The 15,855-nt window shown below is 41.1% G+C and overlaps 1 long non-coding RNA gene across 1 annotated transcript; it reads right to left on the reverse strand.

Annotated features, from left to right (window-relative positions):
* Window positions 1-8,465: 8,465 nt before the first annotated feature.
* Window positions 8,466-9,409, reverse strand: LOC111233390. Its single transcript, XR_002665603.1, has 3 exons — window positions 9,342-9,409; window positions 8,889-8,989; window positions 8,466-8,514 (listed from the first exon to the last, which is right to left on the reverse strand). It is a non-coding gene; the product is annotated as an uncharacterized LOC111233390 (long non-coding RNA).
* Between the last annotated feature and the right edge of the window lie 6,446 nt (window positions 9,410-15,855).

The following is a 15,855-nucleotide window of genomic DNA, read 5'->3' on the forward strand; positions in this document are numbered from 1 at the left end:
ACACACACACACACACACACACACACACACACACACACACACACACACACACACACACACACACACACCTTGTGATTGATGTGTGGCTCAGAGGCCAGTTTCCACTGATGGCCTAAACAGAAAAAAAGAAACATCAGCCACTCTAAACTATTTCTTATTGATCTTGTGTCCTTCCTGTGGCTCTAACAACACACACGGACACACAGCAGTCCAACAGAGGGAGAAACAGAGCGAGGAAAGGAAAGATTGCAGGTTTAATTAAATCCTTTCCCCCCTAATGGATAGACTAAAGCAGACACAACTGAGCCCACAGGTGCGTGCTCATGAAAAGCCGCTGTCTTTCTTTCTCAACCCACACGCACACACACATATATAGGCTATAGTCACACCCACAGATCAGAGCACCTTCCTTTCATTTGTTGTTTGTTCTGAGGATGTCTTCTTTTCCTCTAATCTCCAGGCAGTTTAGTGCACAGGGATCCTTTGTCACTTCTAATTGGTCCTGCTGGTTGGGGTTGCCTTGGAAACCAGTTTAGAAAGTGTTGGTTGGAGGTCTGCCAAAGGTTGGGATAAGATTGCCTGTAATGGCCTACTGTGACCAACTGTTAATGTAAAGACACGTTAAAAATAGTTCACCAGCGTTTGGTTCATAGTCTGTGGTTTCATTTCAGAGTCAGAAACCTGCCTTCTTAAGTGAACTTCTAATGCAGCTATAAATTAATTGAACACACAACTGACTTGTTTGGATACAGAGCCCAAAACCTTTATTTGGGAAGGACCAGCATCCAAATAATCTATTACTTCTTTAGTCAAAAGCAGGATTCATATGATCAAAACTGGAGGAGCCTGGGTCGGTGTTGGTTTGTGACTTTGAGTATCACTGTTGCATACTGTCTGCCATAGTAACAAGTCCCCCACAGGCCTAAATCTGTCCGTGCGCTTCGGTAACAAGCAACTCATCTGAGCCTTTGTCAGGTGTGAGCTGATGGCACATGTCTTTTGCTTCATGCAAGCCAGAGCTCACAGGTCCTATTATATCTGTAAGAATTCATTTAAACTTTTTCTGGAAATAAATCACCCCTAGACCCTTTTCCACAGGCACATGGATATGGATATGTGTATAAAATATTCATTGCAAGCAATTCAAATGTGTCTGTTGGGGGAAATTTGTCTTTTTCTCTACTCTAGAATTTGAACATTTTTCTCAGATACATAAAAAGCACAGTATGTTTACACATTCCTTTAAATCAAGAACTATTCTTAGGCCTTTGCATAAATACAAAATATAAAAATACTGATTGTGTGTGTGCTCAAATGTTTCCAAAAATGATCCGCACTGAAAGGACAGAATGAGCATATCACTCTTAGTGTCAAATAGTCGACTGATTTTCACAAAACAAGGTTTCCACTCGACAAATATTCTGTAATTCTTCCATCACTGCACTAATACTTCAAGATGGATAAAAATAATTAAAAAAAAAACATTCACCTCAGGTTTTCTCAGACAGATTTCAGTGTGAATTATATATCACAAATACACAGATCATATCTTGTCACTGACAGTGAGTGAGAGGTTTGATTGAGGTTATTTATTTTCTGACTTCACAGCCATGTAGACAGCAGGAAGTGTGATGGGGGCACAAAAAAGAATGAGCACTAAACAGATATTTAGGCCAAACAAATGCAAAAGGAGGAAGAATGAGGTGGGACAAAAGTAAAATGTCTGTCTGGAAGTAGCAAATGATGAGAGAGACCAGAGTAACTTCAATTTCCCTGCAAACAGACAAATATTACAAGTATTAAGACCTTTTCACTGTGGGGATTAGTGGGTTACTACTTTATCTTTTCAACAACCGAAGCTGCTCCTGACTCTCTCAGGAGGTGAGAGCAGAGCAGCGACCTTTAACTATGGAAAAGTGACAGATAGAGGGCTAAAAGACAGTTTCTACCACCTAGTGGTAGTGAAAGAAACTAACACATGTGAAGGTGCAGTGACATGAAATAAGGGAAGACAGAAGGTCAATATGAAGTTACATTCAGTTGACTGCTGGTGCATACATACATACATATAGTGCGTAGCAAGTTAATATTTTTCTCATATGATATCAGTATATATATATATATTCATAACAAACTGCATTTAATGCTAATAGACACTGTAGGAATACTATAGTGATCATTAAAAGAATGTAAAGTATAAACATAATTGTGAACTTCCAAACTCTACATTATTTCATAAATCATTATATTAGTAGTAGTAGTAGTATTTATTTATGTTATATTATATTTTATATTTTACATATTCTGTCACCTTTGTCACACAGACTTAAACCAGCATAATCAGCAAAAAATTCAGGATTAAGGCATTTTTCATGCAGGAAGACAGTGAATTAAATGATAACATAATTGTGACAGCCAACCTTTTAAATCCTGTTTCAATGAGATTGTCACGTCACGGTGCATAGACACCATTTCTCCCATTACACATTGTTAAAAACAGCAGTTCAGCACCTATCATTATGCTTATTACCATCCTGAGCACAGAGCCATGAAACAGCCTTCATAGGTAGAAGCTCCCACTCTTTCTTAGCATCTATCTTGAAAGCATGAAGCCAGATCAGACCCAGAAAGGTGGCCCACACTTCCTGGTTCACCCAATTCACCAAATCAAAGAAAAAAACAGGGGAAAATAGGGAAGGGAAATACTGCAGGATGGTTTTGAATAACTGTACATCTTCATTATGTATGAAATAAAGAGAAAAACACTTTCAATGAATTTGAAGGCCAACCCATTTTCATTATTATCATGATTATATACCCTTAGTTGCTTTAGTAATGTGTTTTATTTTGTTACTTTGCTTCATATTTTCTATTTTCTATATTTCACTTAAAGCATTGCTGCAATTTATTACATAGATAGATTTGACTATAACCCACCGATGTAAGCTTTGGTTTTTCCACCCCCTCTGTGGTTCAGCATCTTTACAGCAGCCAGAGCTGGATTTAGTAGCCAGCATCCAGCAGCCTTCTGGAGGGAAACCAACTGCAGTAAAGTGTCTCTGGGTGGCTGCTCAGGGTGAGTTCTTCTACTCATCTTATATGAGTCTGTTTGAGGAGCAAGCTAAAAAAAAAAAAGAAAGAACAAACACAAAATATCTTAAAAGTCTGAAAGTAAAATATGAATGTTACAGCATTTATGCTAGCAGAGCTCAACACCAAGCAAAATCAATGTTTAACTTATATTTTATTATCATTATTAAGGATTATCCTTCACTTGTGAGATGTAGATGTTAAATTCTTCTTGCTTATATTGTGTTATGTGTATGTGTGTCAGTCTGGACTAAAGTAGTAGTAGAGTCCTTGCATGTCAAGTGTACGTGAGTTTGTCTGCAATTGGCAGCTCAGAATGACTATTCAAAATTCACCACAAAGAAGAAACTCCTAACTTTAAAGGTTTCTTGTCAAACCCTCCTGTCTTCTCTGTAATGAACTGGACTCACAATAATAACAGCGTCTGTGTTTAACAGTGCCTCTGACTTGTTACTTACTGTCAGTCTCCCAGGCTGAAGTGCGCACCGACAAAGCTGTATCTTTGGAAACTACACATTTGAAAGGAAAAAATTAAGGATGAATAAATAAATAATATTAATAATAAATGTATATTTAAAGCCCATTTCAAAACACTTTACAAACTGCTTTACATTGAATTAAAAAAATATGAACATAGACCACAGGGGATGGTTCACATGTAAAGCTTGTAAAGAATGTAAAAATTGTTCTTGCAAGAGAAATGTATTCACTGCTAATACTGGAAAGAAAAGAAAAAGAAAAAACTATACAGATTTGTGTTGCAAAGTGACTTTTCCATATACTGTATTGTATACTATAATAATAAGTAATACCTCCGAGATCACTTATAGGCTAATTTACATGGGTCTACCTCATAGGCTATTCAATATCCCATCACAATTAGGACTGTTATTAGTCTTGAATACATGTGTGGTTTCTTATGACGTTTGCTGAGGATCCCGTCACGTCACGGAGTCTGCGCAGCCTGATTAGCATACAGACAAAACACACGTTACCCAGGTGACTGTGCTGCACTCAGTTGAGAATATTTTTATATCATGCAAAAAGTTGAACAAGAAAGAGCAGAACTGATAACACAATCAAGGAAGATTGCGCCGGTAGAGGATGACATTAAAAGTACAAGAAAATTCCTGGAGAAATTTTGAATGTTCCTGCTGCTTGGTGCTTGTACTTCACTCCTCTCGTTTCAATCTGCACAAAGGACGTTACTTTCAGCTTCATTCATGTCGTAGAGACTCATCCTGACTCTGACCTCAGTCACTGCAGCTGTCCCTCAAAAAGCCTTTTGAAGCTGTCACGACTGGCCACAATAACCTCACATTGATGGTTTCAAACCCAGATTTGTCCCAACCACAGCAAGACATGTATACACACTCGTACATGCACTTACAGAAGTTGATCTGCAACTTAAACATTACCACAACAACAATCACAGCCTCCACAATGACCATTAAAATAAAACAACACTTCTCAAACAGATTCAGTAAATACTGAACATTATAATCCTCATGAAGGAGGATTTACTGCAGGCCTGTTCCATTATACTGCATTAGTTTCATCCAGGTTCACCTAATACATATATATGAATTAAAAACAGAACTCAAGGACACAAGTGCTAAAACAAATCCGCCCTTTATTTAAAGTTTACCCAATATACAGCAACACTTAATAAAATGCATTTCTTTGAACAGAACAGTAATGGGGTTAATGGGGCAGATGTAAGTAACTGCAGACAGGTTCACTGTGTAACTGGTGCTAGATGTCCTGAACTGTCCGTCTCATCTTGTAATACCACTGTCACTGTAGCGCAATAAACTTATCATAAACTAACTAATAGAACTTGAGGTACAGGTGAAACTGACTCCAGGGCTCCTCACCCTGTGATAGTGAGTCATGTGATGACCTTAGTTTTCTCAACCGATGCCCATCCATCCACTGCACCACAGCACATGATGCACTGTCCACGACCTCCTCAGCAGCAAACAGCAGACAGACACGGTCCGAGAGCAGCTGCTGAACATATGGAGCAATAAGAAGCTAAAGAGACAGATTTCCCTCAGGAGCTGGTGGAGACCAAATACAGAGCTAAAAGAGAGGGAACACTGGACTGACATCATCATGAGACATCAGGTGACACACACACCACTCTAAATGTAACAAATCAAATATAATAAATGTCAATTAAAAGTTATAAATGTCTTCCCTCCACAGTCTTTCCACCAACAGTCCCATGTTCTGATTTTCTGAGTTTTTTACCAAGAATAAAAAAAAAAAAAATGCTAATGCTAACTGCTAATGCTAACAACCTAGCCCCCACCCCATGTTCTGCTTGTCCATTTTTTTTCCACCAATAAAGAATCAAATAAAAAATGCTAATGCTATTGCTAGCTGCTAATGCTAGCAAGCTAGCGCCCACCCCCTGTGTTCTGCTTGTCCGTTTTTTTTACCAATAGCGAATAAAAAAATGCTAATGCTATTGCTACCTGCTAATGCTAGCAAGCTAGCGCCCACCCCCTGTGTTCTGCTTGTCCATGTTTTTTTCACCAATAGCGAATAAAAAAAATGCTAATGCTAGCTGCTAATGCTAGCAAGCTAGCCCCCACCCCACGTTCTGCTTGTCCATGTTTTTTCATCAATAAAGAATCAAAAAAAAAAAATGCTAATGCTAACAAAAACGGCGGCTAGCTCGCGCCCCCCCCGCACAGGCATTGCGCCCAGCAAGCGGAGGTAAGCCCGCCCCGGCAGGCTAGCTCGCGCCCCCCCCCCGCGAGCACATGGCATTTGCGACCCAGCAAAGGGAGCTGAGCCGCTCCGGCGGCTAAGCTCGCGCCCCCCCGGCCACAGGCATTGCGCCCAGCAGAAGCGGAGCTAGACCGTCCGGCGGGGCTAGCTCGCACCGGCCCGCGCTCCGGGCACAGGCATTGCGCGCGAGCAAGCGGGAGCTGGCCGGCCCGGTATTGTGCGGCTACTCGCGCCCCCCGCCGGCAAGGCAGTGCGCCCAGGCAGAGCGGAAGCTAGCCGCCCGGCGGGCTAGCTCGCGCCCCCCGCGGACAGGCATTGCGCCCAGCAAGCGGAGCTAGCCGCCCGGCGGCTAGCTCGCGCCCCCCCTGGCACAAGGCATTGCGCCCAGCAAGCGAGCTAGCCGCCGGAGCGGCTAGCTCTGCGCCCCCCCCAGGCACAGGCATTGCCCCAGCAGCGGACTAGCCTGCCCCGGCGGCTTAGACGTCGCGCCCCTGCCACCCGGCAACAGCCATTGCGCCCAAGCAAGCGGAGCTTAGCCGACCGGCGGCTAGCTCGCGGACCCCCCCTGGGCACAGGCATTGCGGCCCAGGCAAGCGGAGCTAGCCGCCCGGCGGTCATAGCTCGCAGCCCACGCCACCCCGGCACAGGCATTGCCCACAAGCCGGAGCTAGGCCGCGCCGGGCGGCTAGTCCGCCGCCCCCCCCGAGGCATCAGGCATTGGGCTGAATGGAATGACTTAGCCCCGACTTAAGCGCCCCTCGACTTTAGCCCCTCGATTAGCCCGACTTAGCCCCCCGTGAGACTTAGCCCCGACTTAGCCCCCGACTTAGCCCGCCGACTTTAGCCCCGACTTAGCCCCGCCGACTTAGCCCCCGACTTAGCCCCGACTTAGCGCCCCGACTTAGCACAACCTGGACTTAAGTCCACAACCGACCCCCGCACTAGCCTCCCACTAGCCCCCCGACTTAGCCCGGCCGATGCTTAGCGTCGACCGACTGTCTGTGAGCCCCTCCGACTTGCCCAAATATTAGGCTCAAGATATGGATTTGAGCTTAGGTAAAGTAATTTTATCAAATAATTCCAGAACATTTGTAGCTTGTAAATCAAATTTTGTAAACCATGAAAAATAAATCTGTTTGAGGTCTATTCAAGTTCTGCGATATGTAGAAATAGACATATGTGCTGTTGAGTGTTATGTGCGACAGGATGATTTCTAATAGTTTGTATTGGAGACTGTGTGTGGATCAAAACTGAACAATTGATGCAGCTCATAGAAGGTTTAATGATCAAAGACCACAGGAATTGAAGAAGATGCTTTGTGGACATCTGTGTCAGAGATAAATAGATCGCTGAAACAGCTGTAACTACAGTGTTGCAAGATTCACCAGTGTGTGCCACTGGACGAGTAGCAATTTTGATCCTTGCTCACTTCAGTGGTCACACTTGTGGGAAAACAGTTGGCTTGACCAGAGTTTTAGTGCCTCATTGGTGTATGTTTCTTGACTCATTATAATTTCACAACACAAGAGGTTGGATGTTGACAAATAATTTCTTTCCTGTTACAGTGTCTTTTTAAACAGTGATTCCTTTGTTTGAGTGTGTTTGATTGCAGACTTTTCCCAAAAATACAATTTCTTTGACACAAGTGGCAATTGTTTCACATACAAAACCATGAATTGTCTCCCTGTCAGATTTATTTTACAGGTTACTACAAAGGTTGATTTACACACTACAAACCATTGGAATTTATTTGGAACATACACTTTCAAAGCTCAAAATATTGTTGAACGCCTAAATTTTTGAGCAGCCACAGGTACAGTGCCACGAGTTTGTGTTTTTAAAGAAAAAACAAAAAAAAAACAAACAACACCTATATTGTTATTATGTCTACGGTATCTAGGAGTAAGGCACACATTTCCCTCAGCATAAAAAACAGGCTGTGGTTGTACACTTTACCGTGTTGTGGTGTTAACCGATAGTTGTTACTATTTATAGGCTTTGTGTTGGTAAAGTTGAAATAAAAAGTTGTTACCGAAAGTAATTCCTCACGTACACATCAAAATGTAAGTTTCCTTATAGCAACAAATCAGAGACAGCAAGGTGTTCCCAATGACAAGTATTCTTAATTGTAATAATTCAGATCTGCCAAATATCAATATATCAATCCCACGTTGGGTTGTTCCCTGATGCATCGATATGCACGACTTAAGATGTAATCAGACCAAATATCCATTTTAACTCATACTTTAAGATGTTAACATGTGTGGAATGGCAATTACAAGAAAATATAAAACTGTATAATATAGGTCTCAAGAATTCTACTTGTAACTTTCAGTGTCACACTGTGTGGGAACTTGAGTGCAAAATTTTACACAAACTGTCTTTCACATTGTATCTGTATTACTTCACCACTGGACATTTGTTTGGTTTCATTAACAAAGTCTTGTTTTTCTTTTTACAAATGCAAAAATTGTTCAGTGTATTATTGAGGGTAATTTGAAACACATTACAACAGACCTGCATTGTAAACTAGAGTGAAATCCATCATTAATATAAATGTTAACAGAATCATTTTAACTCATTGTAACATTTTGTTGTTTAAATCATGCGCATGACTTACCATTTCTTGCTTTCGGGGGGCTGCAAAGGTATGGTTCCAGCCTGAGGAGGATTCTGCCAACCCTATGAAAAGAAAAAACATGTCAAGCAGCTCCTCTTTTCACTATGAAATGTTTTTCAAGCATTCTAAGGACTTCAGAACATAAAAGATGCACAAATCATCCATTTAAATAATAGTAATAAAAAAGACTTTATGAATAAATCTTAAATGATACATTTACATGTCAATTTAAAAAAAAAAAAAAAAAAAAAAAAAAAAAAAAAAAATAAAAATAAAAAAAAAATCCCACACTAACATCAAGCTATGTACAAAGGTGTTTTAGAATCACAAAACTCCTGCTAGGGCGGTAAAGCGCAAACAAGGTAGTGATTAGAGGGAAATATGCAAAAAGATCACAGTTATCACACAGATATGTCTGTCATGTGCAGGATAATACCTCAAGATGTTGATATAATGTGGTTGATAACTGATGAGGCCAAATGCAGAGGAAAAGGCAGGTGCCGGTCCATCATTGGTGATTAGACTGGAATTCTGGTCCTGAGACAGACAAAAATGTTATAGACCAATTTCTTTAGATCATATAAGTTCTTCATAGTCATGTGTGCAATAATCAGGATAGATATGAATATGCAAATATAAATACTGTATGAATATCATGCAATGTAAATGCAGGAAAATTAAGTGTAAACAACCAAGTGTGATAAGAATTCAATGTACACACACTATATAACCAACAAACTGAGTAGTACAAATATGGACTTTAAAATACATAAACAGTCGTATATTCATTAAGAATCAGCAGTATGAACATGTTTACACTGTGGGTCTGATTTAATCAGTGGTATAGACAAGTCTTACTTTTCAAAGAGAATGATAGCATGTTACTCACCTAGCCAGTGTCTTGACTCTGCCATTGGTGAGACAGGTGGAGGCGGTATTGCATCTGTACTGGCTCAGGTCCTGAAAAAGACAGAGGGATGCTGAAATCTCCTGAGAAATGTAGAGACCTAGTTCACTTTCAGACATGGCTGATCTCCTAACAGTAATGTAAAGTGGTAACAACATGGTGAACCGATCGACGTGTATTCACTCGGTCTACTGGGTCCATACAATCTCAAGTTACAGTCATCAGTTACAAAATGAGCCTAAAGTTACTGACGTCGCCAGCTGTACAACAGCCGAGAGCAACAGACACAATCCTAGTAAACCGCTAAAACGTCTGTCGACAACCTCAATATCACCACCTGAAATGTTTGTCAGTCGTTGCACTGATTATACTCTTAGCTTCAGAGCCAACATTGCTTGAAGCTACTCACCGGGCTAACAGGAAAGTTGCGAGCTCGGCATCAAACCGCATCTCTTTCCTCTCAGGAGCCGTCTCCAGCGGTGGAAAGCCACATCGAGATTTACTCCTGTTGCTTCTTTTCTTTGCCGTTGAACGTGGTTTCTTGTCGGGAGCGGTCCTTCGGGATGCAGATGAATATCGTCTTTTAGGAGGTTCAGCCATTCCTGTGTTTCTGTGATGCTAACCTCGAGCTGCTGGAAGTTGTTCTTCTTCGTGGGACTGAGAGCAGACTTGACGCGCCACCGACTCACACAGCGTCTAGCGTCACAAAGTGGTATCACAACACAGGACAGGTCGGGGCTGGCTGGTGCGCATGCGCATTTCAGTAGATAACTCTGAAATACAACAGATGAGGTCTTGATCATAACATCACTGTGGCTGCTTCACACGCTGTTGATAGTGTCAATTCATTTTTTAAATTTTTTATTTTTTAAAATAAAGTTCTGGCCACATCTTATATTGCACCTTTACAGCACAACCACCAAAGCTGACATTTTAAAAAAGTAAAGCTACATGTTAATTGTCCACATTGCAAACCAACTTAGTTTTCACAGTTGAGTTAAAACGTGGACATTGAGCTTGACTGATATTAACACATTTGATGCATACAAAACATTTTGATTTACTTTTACGGTATATCAATCTATGCATGGGATATAAAATACAATCATGCTTTCCCTTATACTTACATAAAATCTGTGATATTTGCCCATTTTGCATTCAGGCCAGTAGATGTTGCACTGTTCACATGAAGCATCAAGATATAAACCCTTTGTGGAACCACTTTGCTGAGAAAGTAAAACCTCCGACGCTGTGGGACTCACATCCAGTACCAGGCAGTTGATTTCTGCAAGCAAAGAAGATACAACAGCCCGGGAAATTTTACTCACCCAGAATTTCACTTACTGACCACGGACTGCTCACAGAGCCAGGTGTCAGTTCACTGCTGCCATGTTGATTCTGGTGTCCGTATATGTAGTCATGGGCTGTCTTACCAGTCGCCGTATTTCGGCAGTCTTTGTTCTGACCTAGCTAGGGGAAAAGGGAAGCAACATAAAATCAGGTGTTATTGCTCAATGAAATTTACTGATTTAATTTATTGCCTAACATGGAGGGTAAATATGTAAACATAAATACAAACAAGGCAAGAGGATAACTGAAGTAGGGGAACAGGAGCCAACAAAGAGCCTAACTATGCGATTCTAACCAACCCAAAAACACTAGAATCAGCGCCCCTGTTCCTAATGTGTCCAACAGTCTTTTTCTAAGGGTGTGATGCGCAATCAGAATTTTAAACCTAGCCCAGTCCCCAACAATCAACACCAGCATCTCAAACCAAATCACAAATTACACACAAATGTTCACAAAGGCGGTACAGAGGCGAGCTGCCTATCATGTCAGCCGCCACTAATGATGTGCGGGCCGGGCTCTTAAACTCTCTTCCTCTGATGCTCAAACGGCAACAGCTGTGGTGAGGGCTGAAAGGGTCATTGCTGCACCAATAGCAGAAGCCGGCCGTGGAGTCGGAGGCTCCTCCTCTCTGCTCCGACAGGGACAGGTAATCCATCGGTTAGTGTTAAAATGCCCGAGCTTTGTGCAGCAACAGGCTGTAATAACGAGAACAACTGTAGAGAGAGTCTTTGCTATGCACGACCGCCTACACCGACTACCGGACCGCAGCAGGCTCCTGGATACGCGCTACGAAGTCGCTGCTAACACAGTTAGCATTCATAATTCGAGGTAAACTTTATATCTTTGTGTTAAAATAATCTTAGTAGCTAATTGCATACATGTCCACATTTGGTAAATATCACATATATGAGGAGAAACCTTGTAATATTAGCTGAAGTTACTGTGTGTAAGCTAACTGTGTGGTGTAACCGCTTGTATTAAAACCATAGACCGAGGGAAAACATGTTATAACGTGTTTTAAAATGAGTTCTGCAAAGCGAAGGTGACGTCACCGACCTTAGTGTTAACAGAGACAGCGGGTTGTCAATGTCGGTAAGTCACGGTCACTAAGCGATCCCGTTATTACAGGGAACTGTCGTGTCTGGACGTGCTGTTAAAGAGCAGAGCAGCGGACTGTGTGTCGTGTTTGTTCATATTTAAGTTTGGTTCAGTGTTAGTCGGCTAGTTTTCAGCTCTAGTTCATTGCATTATTGATGACATATGACATATTGATGTCAAAACATCTGTTGGAATGATTCTGTCTGTCAGAATAAAGAACATCACTGAGAGCTGAGAACCATCATGACATGTGCACCTGCACAATGACACCAAACTGAGTATTACTTTCTATTCTATTGTTATTTAATGTAAAACGGTTCAGCAGACTGTTTATTACAACTAAGCTGAGGGAATAATGTATTTTCAGATATCTGTGATCATCTAATCAGAGTGCGGTTTCTGTTGTCTTTTTCTCTGTACTCTACAATATGATATTGATATGATTTCTCTCCATTATGTTTTTCTTCTATCCAGGCAAGGTCTGGATCTTTGGGGACACCTACAACCTCTTGCAGCAATGATGGAGGCCCTGCACCACCTCCACCTTGAGGAAGAATATACACATGCTTCAGTGTATTCAGTGTGACTTGCTGACACCTAGGAACAACTCTACAACCCTACTGAGTTGGCCCTTTGATCTTTTCATCAAGGAGAACACCCCTTCTTCCCTCTTACATCACCAAGGCTTCATCGTCTTAACAACATCTTACCTGTAGATATGTTGATTCAATCCAAGGGCTCTTCCTGCCCTACCTGTGGATATGCTGATCCAGCCTAAGAGCCCCTCCTACCCCCTTGATAACTTGAACCTAGGTGTTACATTGCAAGACCTCTAGAGAACGTTACGTTTTGCTTCTAACCTCCTTTCCATCTTGTTATCCTGTCTGACCAAATACAATTGTCTATCCCTTTGTCTTCAACTGTATAACTGTCCCCCTGCCCTTCACTCTGGGTCAGTCTACTGCCTCAGACCCGCTCTGTGTCAGTTGGCTCACCGTATCCTGGGATACCAATAAACTTACATCACTACAGCAAACTTGAAACTAAGGACTTTTCTTCAACAACCTGCAGTATCCACACATGAAGATCTTCTCTTCCCAAACATAAACACAGTGTCTTACATGATAATATAGTATTTTTTAATGTAACACTTGTGGCCATAACATTGTTCAGTCTGATCAGCTGTGCTCTTCCTTGTTCCCTACACCCTCACTGTCGTATTACACTCTCTGCCCCATGTCAGACATACAATCACATTACTTTTGGACTCCACTGTAGCTGTAACAAACTGTCAATAATTTAAAACATTAGAGTTCATATTTCATAGTCTTCAGCCATTATAGTTAATATCAGTGTGCTGTTCCAACAGCATCACTTATTTAGAGGGAGATTGTTACTGGAGCAAATAAATATGAACTGTCTCACACATTAGGACTCATGATGAATAATGATTATACTTGTTTTTAAATTCTGTTGCACTGTTGATTCACCTACTTCTTTTTTTAAACAAACTTACATATGACAGCAAAATTCAGCTTTAACTTAATCGACAACTATTTATTGATTTTAAATGGTTGATTGTAAATTGTACACCATTTAATTAATCTATTTTAGACATGTTTCCAGTGTTGTAAATTGTTTAAATTAATGTAGTTTATAATGTCCAATAAAGTAATTTATGAAGCTCTTGCTTTAACTTATAGAACACATCTGGTATGAATTTTCACAATAGTAACATGTACAGCACTGTGTGACTTTTTCTATGTTAGCTTTAATCAACAACATAAATACTAGAAATATTTAAATGTTGCTGTCCGACAACACTGACAGTGAAGGATCATAAAACATTCTAATGTTAATCTGTAAATACTTTCACCTGTGGAGGTGGTGACAGTGCTAGAGATGATCCATCACTTAATCACAGTTTAATATTTATAAATTCTGATCTTAAAAGTGTTGCTACCATCACCTGTCAACAACAGCAGAAAAGAAGTTTCAGGTAAGAAACTGAACCTGTGAATCCTGAAGACAGAGAATAATAAACTAACTCATCAGCAGTTAGTCTGTCATTTCATCAGAGGAAGATGAACTGGGAGAGGTTTTCTACCATCATCATCATCACAGCACATTAGAGAACTAAGGATGTCCATGCAGTCTCCCTTCTCCACAACCAGATGAATGGAAACAAATGGGCTGCTCTGTACATGAGGTCCTCCTTCTGTTGGCACAGATCACTCAGTTTTCACAGTGTGGAAACCTTTCAAATGACAATAAAACACAAACACTTGAGTTAAGATGCGGTGGATCACAGTTAATCACAAATATCGATCAGCTGTCAGGATAGGTGCATGAATGTCTGCTTCAGTTGAGGACTGGTTTGACTGTTAAATTAACAATATTCTACATGACAAATATTTGTCTACACATTTTTATACGTCACGTTATCTTAACTTGAACTATCACGACGTCTTGATGGACAATGTATTAACCAACATTAACGCTGCGCATTAGACTAACGCAGATCACTTAAACTGGGTCACATGTGGAGAAACACAAACCAAACGTCGTTAGATTAACGTCCATTAAATTCACCTTTTTATTGGGCTTTGACTGAACACCTCCACGGGCTAACCCAGGTTGACAAAGGTTATCAGCCCAGCGGGGCCAGGTACCGTTAGCATAGCAATCGCTAAGTTATCAGCTAACGCTAGCACTAGCACTAGCTTGGTTAGCAAGGTGCATCTTCAACTGAACTGTGATTCAGACCATAAACACGTAATGAAAACGTTTACGGAGGTAACAAATCAAGTGACAGGTAGGGTCATTTTCCCATAGACTTAAATATAATCGGACTTATTTTTGCAACCTGTGGAGTCACCATGATGGTCATTCGAGAGAAAGCAAGTTTAACGAACTTCTGCATTGGCTTCATTCTCCAGACTCAGAGTTGACGTCCTTTCTTTTATACAGTCAGTGCTCTGGACCAGAAAGCAGGATGTCTCTTCCCTCTTCTTCACCTCTTTCTGTAGTAGTTTGCTCGGCGAATCACTGCCCCCTTCTGGACATACGTGAGAAATGTCGGATAACACTGCTAAAGAACATTCGTTGCAAACACTTGACGTAATCAAACAAATTAATACTAAATGTAGATTTAAGATTTTGCCCAAATAATGTTTTTTTTTAAGTAATCTTGAACGTCGAAATGAAATTCAAGGGGGCTACTGCCGTGATGAGTACATGATTTATTTCCAGTGTTCAAAAGTCACCCTGATCATATTCTGGTTTTGAGAAATGTCTTGATATAAAAGACTCTGATATAAGCTATTCTAGCTGTAGAGGAGTGCCTCGGAGCTGAGCACCCGTGGCACTAATTAACTTTACAGCTGCGTCACTGAACTACAGAAAATAGACAGAGGAAACGCCTACCTTTGATAACAGACACGAGTGTTTTCGAAGCAATTAGTTACCTACTCGAGAATAAGACAAGCTGATGGAAACACACAGACCAGCAGCGTCCAAACCCGACACAAACCCTGTCCCGTAACCACACCTGGAAGTTCAACTTCTTTCACGTTCGTCCTGCTGGATGTTTGTCATAATCAAGCTGCTGCAGTCCATTAGTTTAATTTCCTCACGGTGTGGTACCGAGTCGACTCGGTGCAACCCAAAACAATGCCATCACGGCCACGCCTCTACCGGGTATGCTCCCTTTTTCAACAAGGACACCAGGCAGGTGGGCGTTGACGCTCCAATCATTCCAGTTCCAAAGTTTGATGGCGAAAACAAACGTCTGCTCTCCTCGTGCCCAAAGGTTTTATATTTTATAATTTATTTACTGAAAGGCTACAGCATATGATCACAACCTGAACGATAATATCAACACCTGTATATCCACCAGTGTAGTTATATGATTGGGGGGGGGGTGTTGTGTCTGTATAGTGTCTACCATGATTTCTCAAACTGTTATAGAACACTGCATGGAAAAAAAAATACCTGTTGGTCTCTTATGTGTGTATGCATGATTCATGAATCAAGTTTCAAGCCCAAA

Source organism: Seriola dumerili, unplaced genomic scaffold, assembly GCF_002260705.1.
Source record: "Seriola dumerili isolate Sdu_G_001 unplaced genomic scaffold, Sdu_1.0 BDQW01000391.1, whole genome shotgun sequence".
NCBI lineage: Eukaryota > Metazoa > Chordata > Actinopteri > Carangiformes > Carangidae > Seriola > Seriola dumerili.